Here is a 20,215-nt window from a genome sequence, read left to right as displayed (position 1 = left end):
TTCCAAGTCTCTCCGACCTTCACAAAAAAAGTTATTCAAGAATATCTCTTTCTCCTATGTGCTTTCATCCCTAACCCTAACCCTAACCCTTCCGAAAGTCGGAGAAGCTCAAGGATGGTACCGATCGATGCGCGCTACCCCATTTAGTGGGGGTAGAGCCTACTTGCAAGTCTCTCCGACCTTCACAAAAAAAGTTATTCAAGAATATCTCTTTCTCCTATGTGCTTTCATCCCTAACCCTAACCCTAACCCTTCCGAAAGTCGGAGAAGCTCAAGGATGGTACCGATCGATGCGCGCAACCCCATTTAGTGGGGGTAGAGCCTACTTGCAAGTCTCTCCGACCTTCACAAAAAAAGTTATTCAAGAATATCTCCTCAGATTTGGGGGAATTTCGTCGGTCGACCTCTTCCGAAGGTCGTACAAGCTCGGGGATGGTACCAATCGATCCGCAGGACCCAAATTAGTCCAGATGCAACCACTTTCCAAGTCTCTCCGACCTTCACAAAAAAAGTTATTTCAAGAATATCTCTTTCTCCTATGTGCTTTCATCCCTAACCCTAACCCTAACCCTTCCGAAAGTCGGAGAAGCTCAAGGATGGTACCGATCGATGCGCGCTACCCCATTTAGTGGGGGTAGAGCCTACTTGCAAGTCTCTCCGACCTTCACAAAAAAAGTTATTCAAGAATATCTCTTTCTCCTATTGCTTTCATCCCTAACCCTAACCCTAACCCTTCCGAAAGTCGGAGAAGCTCAAGGATGGTACCGATCGATGCGCGCTACCCCATTTAGTGGGGGTAGAGCCTACTTGCAAGTCTCTCCGACCTTCACAAAAAAAGTTATTCAAGAATATCTCTTTCTCCTATGTGCTTTCATCCCTAACCCTAACCCTAACCCTTCCGAAAGTCGGAGAAGCTCAAGGATGGTACCGATCGATGCGCGCTACCCCATTTAGTGGGGGTAGAGCCTACTTGCAAGTCTCTCCGACCTTCACAAAAAAAGTTATTCAAGAATATCTCTTTCTCCTATGTGCTTTCATCCCTAACCCTAACCCTAACCCTTCCGAAAGTCGGAGAAGCTCAAGGATGGTACCGATCGATGCGCGCAACCCCATTTAGTGGGGGTAGAGCCTACTTGCAAGTCTCTCCGACCTTCACAAAAAAAGTTATTCAAGAATATCTCCTCAGATTTGGGGGAATTTCGTCGGTCGACCTCTTCCGAAGGTCGTACAAGCTCGGGGATGGTACCAATCGATCCGCAGGACCCAAATTAGTCCAGATGCAACCACTTTCCAAGTCTCTCCGACCTTCACAAAAAAAGTTATTCAAGAATATCTCTTTCTCCTATGTGCTTTCATCCCTAACCCTAACCCTAACCCTTCCGAAAGTCGGAGAAGCTCAAGGATGGTACCGATCGATGCGCGCTACCCCATTTAGTGGGGGTAGAGCCTACTTGCAAGTCTCTCCGACCTTCACAAAAAAAGTTATTCAAGAATATCTCTTTCTCCTATGTGCTTTCATCCCTAACCCTAACCCTAACCCTTCCGAAAGTCGGAGAAGCTCAAGGATGGTACCGATCGATGCGCGCTACCCCATTTAGTGGGGGTAGAGCCTACTTGCAAGTCTCTCCGACCTTCACAAAAAAAGTTATTCAAGAATATCTCTTTCTCCTATGTGCTTTCATCCCTAACCCTAACCCTAACCCTTCCGAAAGTCGGAGAAGCTCAAGGATGGTACTGATCGATGCGCGCTACCCCATTTAGTGGGGGTAGAGCCTACTTGCAAGTCTCTCCGACCTTCACAAAAAAAGTTATTCAAGAATATCTCTTTCTCCTATGTGCTTTCATCCCTAACCCTAACCCTAACCCTTCCGAAAGTCGGAGAAGCTCAAGGATGGTACTGATCGATGCGCGCAACCCCATTTAGTGGGGGTAGAGCCTACTTGCAAGTCTCTCCGACCTTCACAAAAAAAGTTATTCAAGAATATCTCCTCAGATTTTGGGGGAATTTCGTCGGTCGACCTCTTCCGAAGGTCGTACAAGCTCGGGGATGGTACCAATCGATCTGCAGGACCCAAATTAGTCCAGATGCAACCACTTTCCAAGTCTCTCCGACCTTCACAAAAAAAGTTATTCAAGAATATCTCTTTCTCCTATGTGCTTTCATCCCTAACCCTAACCCTAACCCTTCCGAAAGTCGGAGAAGCTCAAAGATGGTACTGATCGATGCGCGCTACCCCATTTAGTGGGGGTAGAGCCTACTTGCAAGTCTCTCCGACCTTCACAAAAAAAGTTATTCAAGAATATCTCTTTCTCCTATGTGCTTTCATCCCTAACCCTAACCCTAACCCTTCCGAAAGTCGGAGAAGCTCAAGGATGGTACCGATCGATGCGCGCTACCCCATTTAGTGGGGGTAGAGCCTACTTGCAAGTCTCTCCGACCTTCACAAAAAAAGTTATTCAAGAATATCTCTTTCTCCTATGTGCTTTCATCCCTAACCCTAACCCTAACCCTTCCGAAAGTCGGAGAAGCTCAAGGATGGTACCGATCGATGCGCGCTACCCCATTTAGTGGGGGTAGAGCCTACTTGCAAGTCTCTCCGACCTTCACAAAAAAAGTTATTCAAGAATATCTCTTTCTCCTATGTGCTTTCATCCCTAACCCTAACCCTAACCCTTCCGAAAGTCGGAGAAGCTCAAGGATGGTACCGATCGATGCGCGCTACCCCATTTAGTGGGGGTAGAGCCTACTTGCAAGTCTCTCCGACCTTCACAAAAAAAGTTATTCAAGAATATCTCTTTCTCCTATGTGCTTTCATCCCTAACCCTAACCCTAACCCTTCCGAAAGTCGGAGAAGCTCAAGGATGGTACTGATCGATGCGCGCTACCCCATTTAGTGGGGGTAGAGCCTACTTGCAAGTCTCTCCGACCTTCACAAAAAAAGTTATTCAAGAATATCTCTTTCTCCTATGTGCTTTCATCCCTAACCCTAACCCTAACCCTTCCGAAAGTCGGAGAAGCTCAAGGATGGTACTGATCGATGCGCGCAACCCCATTTAGTGGGGGTAGAGCCTACTTGCAAGTCTCTCCGACCTTCACAAAAAAAGTTATTCAAGAATATCTCCTCAGATTTTGGGGGAATTTCGTCGGTCGACCTCTTCCGAAGGTCGTACAAGCTCGGGGATGGTACCAATCGATCTGCAGGACCCAAATTAGTCCAGATGCAACCACTTTCCAAGTCTCTCCGACCTTCACAAAAAAAGTTATTCAAGAATATCTCTTTCTCCTATGTGCTTTCATCCCTAACCCTAACCCTAACCCTTCCGAAAGTCGGAGAAGCTCAAGGATGGTACCGATCGATGCGCGCTACCCCATTTAGTGGGGGTAGAGCCTACTTGCAAGTCTCTCCGACCTTCACAAAAAAAGTTATTCAAGAATATCTCTTTCTCCTATGTGCTTTCATCCCTAACCCTAACCCTAACCCTTCCGAAAGTCGGAGAAGCTCAAGGATGGTACCGATCGATGCGCGCAACCCCATTTAGTGGGGGTAGAGCCTACTTGCAAGTCTCTCCGACCTTCACAAAAAAAGTTATTCAAGAATATCTCTTTCTCCTATGTGCTTTCATCCCTAACCCTAACCCTAACCCTTCCGAAAGTCGGAGAAGCTCAAGGATGGTACCGATCGATGCGCGCAACCCCATTTAGTGGGGGTAGAGCCTACTTGCAAGTCTCTCCGACCTTCACAAAAAAAGTTATTCAAGAATATCTCCTCAGATTTTGGGGGAATTTCGTCGGTCGACCTCTTCCGAAGGTCGTACAAGCTCGGGGATGGTACCAATCGATCTGCAGGACCCAAATTAGTCCAGATGCAACCACTTTCCAAGTCTCTCCGACCTTCACAAAAAAAGTTATTCAAGAATATCTCTTTCTCCTATGTGCTTTCATCCCTAACCCTAACCCTAACCCTTCCGAAAGTCGGAGAAGCTCAAGGATGGTACCGATCGATGCGCGCTACCCCATTTAGTGGGGGTAGAGCCTACTTGCAAGTCTCTCCGACCTTCACAAAAAAAGTTATTCAAGAATATCTCTTTCTCCTATGTGCTTTCATCCCTAACCCTAACCCTAACCCTTCCGAAAGTCGGAGAAGCTCAAGGATGGTACCGATCGATGCGCGCAACCCCATTTAGTGGGGGTAGAGCCTACTTGCAAGTCTCTCCGACCTTCACAAAAAAAGTTATTCAAGAATATCTCCTCAGATTTGGGGGAATTTCGTCGGTCGACCTCTTCCGAAGGTCGTACAAGCTCGGGGATGGTACCAATCGATCCGCAGGACCCAAATTAGTCCAGATGCAACCACTTTCCAAGTCTCTCCGACCTTCACAAAAAAAGTTATTCAAGAATATCTCTTTCTCCTATGTGCTTTCATCCCTAACCCTAACCCTAACCCTTCCGAAAGTCGGAGAAGCTCAAGGATGGTACCGATCGATGCGCGCTACCCCATTTAGTGGGGGTAGAGCCTACTTGCAAGTCTCTCCGACCTTCACAAAAAAAGTTATTCAAGAATATCTCTTTCTCCTATGTGCTTTCATCCCTAACCCTAACCCTAACCCTTCCGAAAGTCGGAGAAGCTCAAGGATGGTACCGATCGATGCGCGCTACCCCATTTAGTGGGGGTAGAGCCTACTTGCAAGTCTCTCCGACCTTCACAAAAAAAGTTATTCAAGAATATCTCTTTCTCCTATGTGCTTTCATCCCTAACCCTAACCCTAACCCTTCCGAAAGTCGGAGAAGCTCAAGGATGGTACCGATCGATGCGCGCTACCCCATTTAGTGGGGGTAGAGCCTACTTGCAAGTCTCTCCGACCTTCACAAAAAAAGTTATTCAAGAATATCTCTTTCTCCTATGTGCTTTCATCCCTAACCCTAACCCTAACCCTTCCGAAAGTCGGAGAAGCTCAAGGATGGTACCGATCGATGCGCGCAACCCCATTTAGTGGGGGTAGAGCCTACTTGCAAGTCTCTCCGACCTTCACAAAAAAAGTTATTCAAGAATATCTCCTCAGATTTGGGGGAATTTCGTCGGTCGACCTCTTCCGAAGGTCGTACAAGCTCGGGGATGGTACCAATCGATCCGCAGGACCCAAATTAGTCCAGATGCAACCACTTTCCAAGTCTCTCCGACCTTCACAAAAAAAGTTATTCAAGAATATCTCTTTCTCCTATGTGCTTTCATCCCTAACCCTAACCCTAACCCTTCCGAAAGTCGGAGAAGCTCAAGGATGGTACCGATCGATGCGCGCTACCCCATTTAGTGGGGGTAGAGCCTACTTGCAAGTCTCTCCGACCTTCACAAAAAAAGTTATTCAAGAATATCTCTTTCTCCTATGTGCTTTCATCCCTAACCCTAACCCTAACCCTTCCGAAAGTCGGAGAAGCTCAAGGATGGTACCGATCGATGCGCGCTACCCCATTTAGTGGGGGTAGAGCCTACTTGCAAGTCTCTCCGACCTTCACAAAAAAAGTTATTCAAGAATATCTCTTTCTCCTATGTGCTTTCATCCCTAACCCTAACCCTAACCCTTCCGAAAGTCGGAGAAGCTCAAGGATGGTACTGATCGATGCGCGCTACCCCATTTAGTGGGGGTAGAGCCTACTTGCAAGTCTCTCCGACCTTCACAAAAAAAGTTATTCAAGAATATCTCTTTCTCCTATGTGCTTTCATCCCTAACCCTAACCCTAACCCTTCCGAAAGTCGGAGAAGCTCAAGGATGGTACTGATCGATGCGCGCAACCCCATTTAGTGGGGGTAGAGCCTACTTGCAAGTCTCTCCGACCTTCACAAAAAAAGTTATTCAAGAATATCTCCTCAGATTTTGGGGGAATTTCGTCGGTCGACCTCTTCCGAAGGTCGTACAAGCTCGGGGATGGTACCAATCGATCTGCAGGACCCAAATTAGTCCAGATGCAACCACTTTCCAAGTCTCTCCGACCTTCACAAAAAAAGTTATTCAAGAATATCTCTTTCTCCTATGTGCTTTCATCCCTAACCCTAACCCTAACCCTTCCGAAAGTCGGAGAAGCTCAAAGATGGTACTGATCGATGCGCGCTACCCCATTTAGTGGGGGTAGAGCCTACTTGCAAGTCTCTCCGACCTTCACAAAAAAAGTTATTCAAGAATATCTCTTTCTCCTATGTGCTTTCATCCCTAACCCTAACCCTAACCCTTCCGAAAGTCGGAGAAGCTCAAGGATGGTACCGATCGATGCGCGCAACCCCATTTAGTGGGGGTAGAGCCTACTTGCAAGTCTCTCCGACCTTCACAAAAAAAGTTATTCAAGAATATCTCCTCAGATTTGGGGGAATTTCGTCGGTCGACCTCTTCCGAAGGTCGTACAAGCTCGGGGATGGTACCAATCGATCCGCAGGACCCAAATTAGTCCAGATGCAACCACTTTCCAAGTCTCTCCGACCTTCACAAAAAAAGTTATTCAAGAATATCTCTTTCTCCTATGTGCTTTCATCCCTAACCCTAACCCTAACCCTTCCGAAAGTCGGAGAAGCTCAAGGATGGTACCGATCGATGTGCGCTACCCCATTTAGTGGGGGTAGAGCCTACTTGCAAGTCTCTCCGACCTTCACAAAAAAAGTTATTCAAGAATATCTCTTTCTCCTATGTGCTTTCATCCCTAACCCTAACCCTAACCCTTCCGAAAGTCGGAGAAGCTCAAGGATGGTACCGATCGATGCGCGCTACCCCATTTAGTGGGGGTAGAGCCTACTTGCAAGTCTCTCCGACCTTCACAAAAAAAGTTATTCAAGAATATCTCTTTCTCCTATGTGCTTTCATCCCTAACCCTAACCCTAACCCTTCCGAAAGTCGGAGAAGCTCAAGGATGGTACCGATCGATGCGCGCTACCCCATTTAGTGGGGGTAGAGCCTACTTGCAAGTCTCTCCGACCTTCACAAAAAAAGTTATTCAAGAATATCTCTTTCTCCTATGTGCTTTCATCCCTAACCCTAACCCTAACCCTTCCGAAAGTCGGAGAAGCTCAAGGATGGTACCGATCGATGCGCGCTACCCCATTTAGTGGGGGTAGAGCCTACTTGCAAGTCTCTCCGACCTTCACAAAAAAAGTTATTCAAGAATATCTCTTTCTCCTATGTGCTTTCATCCCTAACCCTAACCCTAACCCTTCCGAAAGTCGGAGAAGCTCAAGGATGGTACCGATCGATGCGCGCTACCCCATTTAGTGGGGGTAGAGCCTACTTGCAAGTCTCTCCGACCTTCACAAAAAAAGTTATTCAAGAATATCTCTTTCTCCTATGTGCTTTCATCCCTAACCCTAACCCTAACCCTTCCGAAAGTCGGAGAAGCTCAAGGATGGTACCGATCGATGTGCGCTACCCCATTTAGTGGGGGTAGAGCCTACTTGCAAGTCTCTCCGACCTTCACAAAAAAAGTTATTCAAGAATATCTCTTTCTCCTATGTGCTTTCATCCCTAACCCTAACCCTAACCCTTCCGAAAGTCGGAGAAGCTCAAGGATGGTACCGATCGATGCGCGCAACCCCATTTAGTGGGGGTAGAGCCTACTTGCAAGTCTCTCCGACCTTCACAAAAAAAGTTATTCAAGAATATCTCCTCAGATTTGGGGGAATTTCGTCGGTCGACCTCTTCCGAAGGTCGTACAAGCTCGGGGATGGTACCAATCGATCCGCAGGACCCAAATTAGTCCAGATGCAACCACTTTCCAAGTCTCTCCGACCTTCACAAAAAAAGTTATTCAAGAATATCTCTTTCTCCTATGTGCTTTCATCCCTAACCCTAACCCTAACCCTTCCGAAAGTCGGAGAAGCTCAAGGATGGTACCGATCGATGCGCGCTACCCCATTTAGTGGGGGTAGAGCCTACTTGCAAGTCTCTCCGACCTTCACAAAAAAAGTTATTCAAGAATATCTCTTTCTCCTATGTGCTTTCATCCCTAACCCTAACCCTAACCCTTCCGAAAGTCGGAGAAGCTCAAGGATGGTACCGATCGATGCGCGCTACCCCATTTAGTGGGGGTAGAGCCTACTTGCAAGTCTCTCCGACCTTCACAAAAAAAGTTATTCAAGAATATCTCTTTCTCCTATGTGCTTTCATCCCTAACCCTAACCCTAACCCTTCCGAAAGTCGGAGAAGCTCAAGGATGGTACTGATCGATGCGCGCTACCCCATTTAGTGGGGGTAGAGCCTACTTGCAAGTCTCTCCGACCTTCACAAAAAAAGTTATTCAAGAATATCTCTTTCTCCTATGTGCTTTCATCCCTAACCCTAACCCTAACCCTTCCGAAAGTCGGAGAAGCTCAAGGATGGTACTGATCGATGCGCGCAACCCCATTTAGTGGGGGTAGAGCCTACTTGCAAGTCTCTCCGACCTTCACAAAAAAAGTTATTCAAGAATATCTCCTCAGATTTTGGGGGAATTTCGTCGGTCGACCTCTTCCGAAGGTCGTACAAGCTCGGGGATGGTACCAATCGATCTGCAGGACCCAAATTAGTCCAGATGCAACCACTTTCCAAGTCTCTCCGACCTTCACAAAAAAAGTTATTCAAGAATATCTCTTTCTCCTATGTGCTTTCATCCCTAACCCTAACCCTAACCCTTCCGAAAGTCGGAGAAGCTCAAAGATGGTACTGATCGATGCGCGCTACCCCATTTAGTGGGGGTAGAGCCTACTTGCAAGTCTCTCCGACCTTCACAAAAAAAGTTATTCAAGAATATCTCTTTCTCCTATGTGCTTTCATCCCTAACCCTAACCCTAACCCTTCCGAAAGTCGGAGAAGCTCAAGGATGGTACCGATCGATGCGCGCAACCCCATTTAGTGGGGGTAGAGCCTACTTGCAAGTCTCTCCGACCTTCACAAAAAAAGTTATTCAAGAATATCTCCTCAGATTTGGGGGAATTTCGTCGGTCGACCTCTTCCGAAGGTCGTACAAGCTCGGGGATGGTACCAATCGATCCGCAGGACCCAAATTAGTCCAGATGCAACCACTTTCCAAGTCTCTCCGACCTTCACAAAAAAAGTTATTCAAGAATATCTCTTTCTCCTATGTGCTTTCATCCCTAACCCTAACCCTAACCCTTCCGAAAGTCGGAGAAGCTCAAGGATGGTACCGATCGATGTGCGCTACCCCATTTAGTGGGGGTAGAGCCTACTTGCAAGTCTCTCCGACCTTCACAAAAAAAGTTATTCAAGAATATCTCTTTCTCCTATGTGCTTTCATCCCTAACCCTAACCCTAACCCTTCCGAAAGTCGGAGAAGCTCAAGGATGGTACCGATCGATGCGCGCTACCCCATTTAGTGGGGGTAGAGCCTACTTGCAAGTCTCTCCGACCTTCACAAAAAAAGTTATTCAAGAATATCTCTTTCTCCTATGTGCTTTCATCCCTAACCCTAACCCTAACCCTTCCGAAAGTCGGAGAAGCTCAAGGATGGTACCGATCGATGCGCGCTACCCCATTTAGTGGGGGTAGAGCCTACTTGCAAGTCTCTCCGACCTTCACAAAAAAAGTTATTCAAGAATATCTCTTTCTCCTATGTGCTTTCATCCCTAACCCTAACCCTAACCCTTCCGAAAGTCGGAGAAGCTCAAGGATGGTACCGATCGATGCGCGCAACCCCATTTAGTGGGGGTAGAGCCTACTTGCAAGTCTCTCCGACCTTCACAAAAAAAGTTATTCAAGAATATCTCCTCAGATTTGGGGGAATTTCGTCGGTCGACCTCTTCCGAAGGTCGTACAAGCTCGGGGATGGTACCAATCGATCCGCAGGACCCAAATTAGTCCAGATGCAACCACTTTCCAAGTCTCTCCGACCTTCACAAAAAAAGTTATTCAAGAATATCTCTTTCTCCTATGTGCTTTCATCCCTAACCCTAACCCTAACCCTTCCGAAAGTCGGAGAAGCTCAAGGATGGTACCGATCGATGCGCGCTACCCCATTTAGTGGGGGTAGAGCCTACTTGCAAGTCTCTCCGACCTTCACAAAAAAAGTTATTCAAGAATATCTCTTTCTCCTATGTGCTTTCATCCCTAACCCTAACCCTAACCCTTCCGAAAGTCGGAGAAGCTCAAGGATGGTACCGATCGATGCGCGCTACCCCATTTAGTGGGGGTAGAGCCTACTTGCAAGTCTCTCCGACCTTCACAAAAAAAGTTATTCAAGAATATCTCTTTCTCCTATGTGCTTTCATCCCTAACCCTAACCCTAACCCTTCCGAAAGTCGGAGAAGCTCAAGGATGGTACTGATCGATGCGCGCAACCCCATTTAGTGGGGGTAGAGCCTACTTGCAAGTCTCTCCGACCTTCACAAAAAAAGTTATTCAAGAATATCTCCTCAGATTTGGGGGAATTTCGTCGGTCGACCTCTTCCGAAGGTCGTACAAGCTCGGGGATGGTACCAATCGATCCGCAGGACCCAAATTAGTCCAGATGCAACCACTTTCCAAGTCTCTCCGACCTTCACAAAAAAAGTTATTCAAGAATATCTCTTTCTCCTATGTGCTTTCATCCCTAACCCTAACCCTAACCCTTCCGAAAGTCGGAGAAGCTCAAGGATGGTACCGATCGATGCGCGCAACCCCATTTAGTGGGGGTAGAGCCTACTTGCAAGTCTCTCCGACCTTCACAAAAAAAGTTATTCAAGAATATCTCCTCAGATTTGGGGGAATTTCGTCGGTCGACCTCTTCCGAAGGTCGTACAAGCTCGGGGATGGTACCAATCGATCCGCAGGACCCAAATTAGTCCAGATGCAACCACTTTCCAAGTCTCTCCGACCTTCACAAAAAAAGTTATTCAAGAATATCTCTTTCTCCTATGTGCTTTCATCCCTAACCCTAACCCTAACCCTTCCGAAAGTCGGAGAAGCTCAAGGATGGTACCGATCGATGCGCGCTACCCCATTTAGTGGGGGTAGAGCCTACTTGCAAGTCTCTCCGACCTTCACAAAAAAAGTTATTCAAGAATATCTCTTTCTCCTATGTGCTTTCATCCCTAACCCTAACCCTAACCCTTCCGAAAGTCGGAGAAGCTCAAGGATGGTACCGATCGATGCGCGCTACCCCATTTAGTGGGGGTAGAGCCTACTTGCAAGTCTCTCCGACCTTCACAAAAAAAGTTATTCAAGAATATCTCTTTCTCCTATGTGCTTTCATCCCTAACCCTAACCCTAACCCTTCCGAAAGTCGGAGAAGCTCAAGGATGGTACCGATCGATGCGCGCTACCCCATTTAGTGGGGGTAGAGCCTACTTGCAAGTCTCTCCGACCTTCACAAAAAAAGTTATTCAAGAATATCTCTTTCTCCTATGTGCTTTCATCCCTAACCCTAACCCTAACCCTTCCGAAAGTCGGAGAAGCTCAAGGATGGTACTGATCGATGCGCGCAACCCCATTTAGTGGGGGTAGAGCCTACTTGCAAGTCTCTCCGACCTTCACAAAAAAAGTTATTCAAGAATATCTCCTCAGATTTGGGGGAATTTCGTCGGTCGACCTCTTCCGAAGGTCGTACAAGCTCGGGGATGGTACCAATCGATCCGCAGGACCCAAATTAGTCCAGATGCAACCACTTTCCAAGTCTCTCCGACCTTCACAAAAAAAGTTATTCAAGAATATCTCTTTCTCCTATGTGCTTTCATCCCTAACCCTAACCCTAACCCTTCCGAAAGTCGGAGAAGCTCAAGGATGGTACCGATCGATGCGCGCTACCCCATTTAGTGGGGGTAGAGCCTACTTGCAAGTCTCTCCGACCTTCACAAAAAAAGTTATTCAAGAATATCTCTTTCTCCTATGTGCTTTCATCCCTAACCCTAACCCTAACCCTTCCGAAAGTCGGAGAAGCTCAAGGATGGTACCGATCGATGCGCGCAACCCCATTTAGTGGGGGTAGAGCCTACTTGCAAGTCTCTCCGACCTTCACAAAAAAAGTTATTCAAGAATATCTCCTCAGATTTGGGGGAATTTCGTCGGTCGACCTCTTCCGAAAGTCGGAGAAGCTCAAGGATGGTACCGATCGATGCGCGCAACCCCATTTAGTGGGGGTAGAGCCTACTTGCAAGTCTCTCCGACCTTCACAAAAAAAGTTATTCAAGAATATCTCCTCAGATTTGGGGGAATTTCGTCGGTCGACCTCTTCCGAAGGTCGTACAAGCTCGGGGATGGTACCAATCGATCCGCAGGACCCAAATTAGTCCAGATGCAACCACTTTCCAAGTCTCTCCGACCTTCACAAAAAAAGTTATTCAAGAATATCTCTTTCTCCTATGTGCTTTCATCCCTAACCCTAACCCTAACCCTTCCGAAAGTCGGAGAAGCTCAAGGATGGTACCGATCGATGCGCGCTACCCCATTTAGTGGGGGTAGAGCCTACTTGCAAGTCTCTCCGACCTTCACAAAAAAAGTTATTCAAGAATATCTCTTTCTCCTATGTGCTTTCATCCCTAACCCTAACCCTAACCCTTCCGAAAGTCGGAGAAGCTCAAGGATGGTACCGATCGATGCGCGCTACCCCATTTAGTGGGGGTAGAGCCTACTTGCAAGTCTCTCCGACCTTCACAAAAAAAGTTATTCAAGAATATCTCTTTCTCCTATGTGCTTTCATCCCTAACCCTAACCCTAACCCTTCCGAAAGTCGGAGAAGCTCAAGGATGGTACCGATCGATGCGCGCTACCCCATTTAGTGGGGGTAGAGCCTACTTGCAAGTCTCTCCGACCTTCACAAAAAAAGTTATTCAAGAATATCTCTTTCTCCTATGTGCTTTCATCCCTAACCCTAACCCTAACCCTTCCGAAAGTCGGAGAAGCTCAAGGATGGTACTGATCGATGCGCGCAACCCCATTTAGTGGGGGTAGAGCCTACTTGCAAGTCTCTCCGACCTTCACAAAAAAAGTTATTCAAGAATATCTCCTCAGATTTGGGGGAATTTCGTCGGTCGACCTCTTCCGAAGGTCGTACAAGCTCGGGGATGGTACCAATCGATCCGCAGGACCCAAATTAGTCCAGATGCAACCACTTTCCAAGTCTCTCCGACCTTCACAAAAAAAGTTATTCAAGAATATCTCTTTCTCCTATGTGCTTTCATCCCTAACCCTAACCCTAACCCTTCCGAAAGTCGGAGAAGCTCAAGGATGGTACCGATCGATGCGCGCTACCCCATTTAGTGGGGGTAGAGCCTACTTGCAAGTCTCTCCGACCTTCACAAAAAAAGTTATTCAAGAATATCTCTTTCTCCTATGTGCTTTCATCCCTAACCCTAACCCTAACCCTTCCGAAAGTCGGAGAAGCTCAAGGATGGTACCGATCGATGCGCGCTACCCCATTTAGTGGGGGTAGAGCCTACTTGCAAGTCTCTCCGACCTTCACAAAAAAAGTTATTCAAGAATATCTCTTTCTCCTATGTGCTTTCATCCCTAACCCTAACCCTAACCCTTCCGAAAGTCGGAGAAGCTCAAGGATGGTACTGATCGATGCGCGTTACCCCATTTAGTGGGGGTAGAGCCTACTTGCAAGTCTCTCCGACCTTCACAAAAAAAGTTATTCAAGAATATCTCTTTCTCCTATGTGCTTTCATCCCTAACCCTAACCCTAACCCTTCCGAAAGTCGGAGAAGCTCAAGGATGGTACTGATCGATGCGCGCAACCCCATTTAGTGGGGGTAGAGCCTACTTGCAAGTCTCTCCGACCTTCACAAAAAAAGTTATTCAAGAATATCTCCTCAGATTTTGGGGGAATTTCGTCGGTCGACCTCTTCCGAAGGTCGTACAAGCTCGGGGATGGTACCAATCGATCTGCAGGACCCAAATTAGTCCAGATGCAACCACTTTCCAAGTCTCTCCGACCTTCACAAAAAAAGTTATTCAAGAATATCTCTTTCTCCTATGTGCTTTCATCCCTAACCCTAACCCTAACCCTTCCGAAAGTCGGAGAAGCTCAAGGATGGTACCGATCGATGCGCGCTACCCCATTTAGTGGGGGTAGAGCCTACTTGCAAGTCTCTCCGACCTTCACAAAAAAAGTTATTCAAGAATATCTCTTTCTCCTATGTGCTTTCATCCCTAACCCTAACCCTAACCCTTCCGAAAGTCGGAGAAGCTCAAGGATGGTACCGATCGATGCGCGCAACCCCATTTAGTGGGGGTAGAGCCTACTTGCAAGTCTCTCCGACCTTCACAAAAAAAGTTATTCAAGAATATCTCCTCAGATTTGGGGGAATTTCGTCGGTCGACCTCTTCCGAAGGTCGTACAAGCTCGGGGATGGTACCAATCGATCCGCAGGACCCAAATTAGTCCAGATGCAACCACTTTCCAAGTCTCTCCGACCTTCACAAAAAAAGTTATTCAAGAATATCTCTTTCTCCTATGTGCTTTCATCCCTAACCCTAACCCTAACCCTTCCGAAAGTCGGAGAAGCTCAAGGATGGTACTGATCGATGCGCGCTACCCCATTTAGTGGGGGTAAAGCCTACTTGCAAGTCTCTCCGACCTTCACAAAAAAAGTTATTCAAGAATATCTCTTTCTCCTATGTGCTTTCATCCCTAACCCTAACCCTAACCCTTCCGAAAGTCGGAGAAGCTCAAGGATGGTACCGATCGATGCGCGCTACCCCATTTAGTGGGGGTAGAGCCTACTTGCAAGTCTCTCCGACCTTCACAAAAAAAGTTATTCAAGAATATCTCTTTCTCCTATGTGCTTTCATCCCTAACCCTAACCCTAACCCTTCCGAAAGTCGGAGAAGCTCAAGGATGGTACCGATCGATGCGCGCTACCCCATTTAGTGGGGGTAGAGCCTACTTGCAAGTCTCTCCGACCTTCACAAAAAAAGTTATTCAAGAATATCTCTTTCTCCTATGTGCTTTCATCCCTAACCCTAACCCTAACCCTTCCGAAAGTCGGAGAAGCTCAAGGATGGTACCGATCGATGCGCGCTACCCCATTTAGTGGGGGTAGAGCCTACTTGCAAGTCTCTCCGACCTTCACAAAAAAAGTTATTCAAGAATATCTCTTTCTCCTATGTGCTTTCATCCCTAACCCTAACCCTAACCCTTCCGAAAGTCGGAGAAGCTCAAGGATGGTACTGATCGATGCGCGCAACCCCATTTAGTGGGGGTAGAGCCTACTTGCAAGTCTCTCCGACCTTCACAAAAAAAGTTATTCAAGAATATCTCCTCAGATTTGGGGGAATTTCGTCGGTCGACCTCTTTCGAAGGTCGTACAAGCTCGGGGATGGTACCAATCGATCTGCAGGACCCAAATTAGTCCAGATGCAACCACTTTCCAAGTCTCTCCGACCTTCACAAAAAAAGTTATTCAAGAATATCTCTTTCTCCTATGTGCTTTCATCCCTAACCCTAACCCTAACCCTTCCGAAAGTCGGAGAAGCTCAAGGATGGTACCGATCGATGCGCGCTACCCCATTTAGTGGGGGTAGAGCCTACTTGCAAGTCTCTCCGACCTTCACAAAAAAAGTTATTCAAGAATATCTCTTTCTCCTATGTGCTTTCATCCCTAACCCTAACCCTAACCCTTCCGAAAGTCGGAGAAGCTCAAGGATGGTACCGATCGATGCGCGCTACCCCATTTAGTGGGGGTAGAGCCTACTTGCAAGTCTCTCCGACCTTCACAAAAAAAGTTATTCAAGAATATCTCTTTCTCCTATGTGCTTTCATCCCTAACCCTAACCCTAACCCTTCCGAAAGTCGGAGAAGCTCAAGGATGGTACTGATCGATGCGCGTTACCCCATTTAGTGGGGGTAGAGCCTACTTGCAAGTCTCTCCGACCTTCACAAAAAAAGTTATTCAAGAATATCTCTTTCTCCTATGTGCTTTCATCCCTAACCCTAACCCTAACCCTTCCGAAAGTCGGAGAAGCTCAAGGATGGTACTGATCGATGCGCGCAACCCCATTTAGTGGGGGTAGAGCCTACTTGCAAGTCTCTCCGACCTTCACAAAAAAAGTTATTCAAGAATATCTCCTCAGATTTGGGGGAATTTCGTCGGTCGACCTCTTCCGAAGGTCGTACAAGCTCGGGGATGGTACCAATCGATCCGCAGGACCCAAATTAGTCCAGATGCAACCACTTTCCAAGTCTCTCCGACCTTCACAAAAAAAGTTATTCAAGAATATCTCTTTCTCCTATGTGCTTTCATCCCTAACCCTAACCCTAACCCTTCCGAAAGTCGGAGAAGCTCAAGGATGGTACCGATCGATGCGCGCTACCCCATTTAGTGGGGGTAGAGCCTACTTGCAAGTCTCTCCGACCTTCACAAAAGAAGTTATTCAAGAATATCTCTTTCTCCTATGTGCTTTCATCCCTAACCCTAACCCTAACCCTTCCGAAAGTCGGAGAAGCTCAAGGATGGTACCGATCGATGCGCGCAACCCCATTTAGTGGGGGTAGAGCCTACTTGCAAGTCTCTCCGACCTTCACAAAAAAAGTTATTCAAGAATATCTCCTCAGATTTGGGGGAATTTCGTCGGTCGACCTCTTCCGAAAGTCGGAGAAGCTCAAGGATGGTACCGATCGATGCGCGCAACCCCATTTAGTGGGGGTAGAGCCTACTTGCAAGTCTCTCCGACCTTCACAAAAAAAGTTATTCAAGAATATCTCCTCAGATTTGGGGGAATTTCGTCGGTCGACCTCTTCCGAAGGTCGTACAAGCTCGGGGATGGTACCAATCGATCCGCAGGACCCAAATTAGTCCAGATGCAACCACTTTCCAAGTCTCTCCGACCTTCACAAAAAAAGTTATTCAAGAATATCTCTTTCTCCTATGTGCTTTCATCCCTAACCCTAACCCTAACCCTTCCGAAAGTCGGAGAAGCTCAAGGATGGTACCGATCGATGCGCGCTACCCCATTTAGTGGGGGTAGAGCCTACTTGCAAGTCTCTCCGACCTTCACAAAAAAAGTTATTCAAGAATATCTCTTTCTCCTATGTGCTTTCATCCCTAACCCTAACCCTAACCCTTCCGAAAGTCGGAGAAGCTCAAGGATGGTACCGATCGATGCGCGCTACCCCATTTAGTGGGGGTAGAGCCTACTTGCAAGTCTCTCCGACCTTCACAAAAAAAGTTATTCAAGAATATCTCTTTCTCCTATGTGCTTTCATCCCTAACCCTAACCCTAACCCTTCCGAAAGTCGGAGAAGCTCAAGGATGGTACCGATCGATGCGCGCTACCCCATTTAGTGGGGGTAGAGCCTACTTGCAAGTCTCTCCGACCTTCACAAAAAAAGTTATTCAAGAATATCTCTTTCTCCTATGTGCTTTCATCCCTAACCCTAACCCTAACCCTTCCGAAAGTCGGAGAAGCTCAAGGATGGTACTGATCGATGCGCGCAACCCCATTTAGTGGGGGTAGAGCCTACTTGCAAGTCTCTCCGACCTTCACAAAAAAAGTTATTCAAGAATATCTCCTCAGATTTGGGGGAATTTCGTCGGTCGACCTCTTCCGAAGGTCGTACAAGCTCGGGGATGGTACCAATCGATCCGCAGGACCCAAATTAGTCCAGATGCAACCACTTTCCAAGTCTCTCCGACCTTCACAAAAAAAGTTATTCAAGAATATCTCTTTCTCCTATGTGCTTTCATCCCTAACCCTAACCCTAACCCTTCCGAAAGTCGGAGAAGCTCAAGGATGGTACCGATCGATGCGCGCTACCCCATTTAGTGGGGGTAGAGCCTACTTGCAAGTCTCTCCGACCTTCACAAAAAAAGTTATTCAAGAATATCTCTTTCTCCTATGTGCTTTCATCCCTAACCCTAACCCTAACCCTTCCGAAAGTCGGAGAAGCTCAAGGATGGTACCGATCGATGCGCGCTACCCCATTTAGTGGGGGTAGAGCCTACTTGCAAGTCTCTCCGACCTTCACAAAAAAAGTTATTCAAGAATATCTCTTTCTCCTATGTGCTTTCATCCCTAACCCTAACCCTAACCCTTCCGAAAGTCGGAGAAGCTCAAGGATGGTACTGATCGATGCGCGTTACCCCATTTAGTGGGGGTAGAGCCTACTTGCAAGTCTCTCCGACCTTCACAAAAAAAGTTATTCAAGAATATCTCTTTCTCCTATGTGCTTTCATCCCTAACCCTAACCCTAACCCTTCCGAAAGTCGGAGAAGCTCAAGGATGGTACTGATCGATGCGCGCAACCCCATTTAGTGGGGGTAGAGCCTACTTGCAAGTCTCTCCGACCTTCATAAAAAAAGTTATTCAAGAATATCTCCTCAGATTTTGGGGGAATTTCGTCGGTCGACCTCTTCCGAAGGTCGTACAAGCTCGGGGATGGTACCAATCGATCTGCAGGACCCAAATTAGTCCAGATGCAACCACTTTCCAAGTCTCTCCGACCTTCACAAAAAAAGTTATTCAAGAATATCTCTTTCTCCTATGTGCTTTCATCCCTAACCCTAACCCTAACCCTTCCGAAAGTCGGAGAAGCTCAAGGATGGTACCGATCGATGCGCGCTACCCCATTTAGTGGGGGTAGAGCCTACTTGCAAGTCTCTCCGACCTTCACAAAAAAAGTTATTCAAGAATATCTCTTTCTCCTATGTGCTTTCATCCCTAACCCTAACCCTAACCCTTCCGAAAGTCGGAGAAGCTCAAGGATGGTACCGATCGATGCGCGCAACCCCATTTAGTGGGGGTAGAGCCTACTTGCAAGTCTCTCCGACCTTCACAAAAAAAGTTATTCAAGAATATCTCCTCAGATTTGGGGGAATTTCGTCGGTCGACCTCTTCCGAAGGTCGTACAAGCTCGGGGATGGTACCAATCGATCCGCAGGACCCAAATTAGTCCAGATGCAACCACTTTCCAAGTCTCTCCGACCTTCACAAAAAAAGTTATTCAAGAATATCTCTTTCTCCTATGTGCTTTCATCCCTAACCCTAACCCTAACCCTTCCGAAAGTCGGAGAAGCTCAAGGATGGTACTGATCGATGCGCGCTACCCCATTTAGTGGGGGTAAAGCCTACTTGCAAGTCTCTCCGACCTTCACAAAAAAAGTTATTCAAGAATATCTCTTTCTCCTATGTGCTTTCATCCCTAACCCTAACCCTAACCCTTCCGAAAGTCGGAGAAGCTCAAGGATGGTACCGATCGATGCGCGCTACCCCATTTAGTGGGGGTAGAGCCTACTTGCAAGTCTCTCCGACCTTCACAAAAAAAGTTATTCAAGAATATCTCTTTCTCCTATGTGCTTTCATCCCTAACCCTAACCCTAACCCTTCCGAAAGTCGGAGAAGCTCAAGGATGGTACCGATCGATGCGCGCTACCCCATTTAGTGGGGGTAGAGCCTACTTGCAAGTCTCTCCGACCTTCACAAAAAAAGTTATTCAAGAATATCTCTTTCTCCTATGTGCTTTCATCCCTAACCCTAACCCTAACCCTTCCGAAAGTCGGAGAAGCTCAAGGATGGTACCGATCGATGCGCGCTACCCCATTTAGTGGGGGTAGAGCCTACTTGCAAGTCTCTCCGACCTTCACAAAAAAAGTTATTCAAGAATATCTCTTTCTCCTATGTGCTTTCATCCCTAACCCTAACCCTAACCCTTCCGAAAGTCGGAGAAGCTCAAGGATGGTACTGATCGATGCGCGCAACCCCATTTAGTGGGGGTAGAGCCTACTTGCAAGTCTCTCCGACCTTCACAAAAAAAGTTATTCAAGAATATCTCCTCAGATTTGGGGGAATTTCGTCGGTCGACCTCTTTCGAAGGTCGTACAAGCTCGGGGATGGTACCAATCGATCCGCAGGACCCAAATTAGTCCAGATGCAACCACTTTCCAAGTCTCTCCGACCTTCACAAAAAAAGTTATTCAAGAATATCTCTTTCTCCTATGTGCTTTCATCCCTAACCCTAACCCTAACCCTTCCGAAAGTCGGAGAAGCTCAAGGATGGTACCGATCGATGCGCGCTACCCCATTTAGTGGGGGTAGAGCCTACTTGCAAGTCTCTCCGACCTTCACAAAAAAAGTTATTCAAGAATATCTCTTTCTCCTATGTGCTTTCATCCCTAACCCTAACCCTAACCCTTCCGAAAGTCGGAGAAGCTCAAGGATGGTACCGATCGATGCGCGCTACCCCATTTAGTGGGGGTAGAGCCTACTTGCAAGTCTCTCCGACCTTCACAAAAAAAGTTATTCAAGAATATCTCTTTCTCCTATGTGCTTT

This window comes from Limanda limanda, chromosome 2 (assembly GCF_963576545.1).
Source record: "Limanda limanda chromosome 2, fLimLim1.1, whole genome shotgun sequence".
Lineage (NCBI taxonomy): Eukaryota > Metazoa > Chordata > Actinopteri > Pleuronectiformes > Pleuronectidae > Limanda > Limanda limanda.
The sequence above is the reverse complement of the archived record's forward strand: the minus strand, read 5'-3'. Positions refer to the sequence as shown.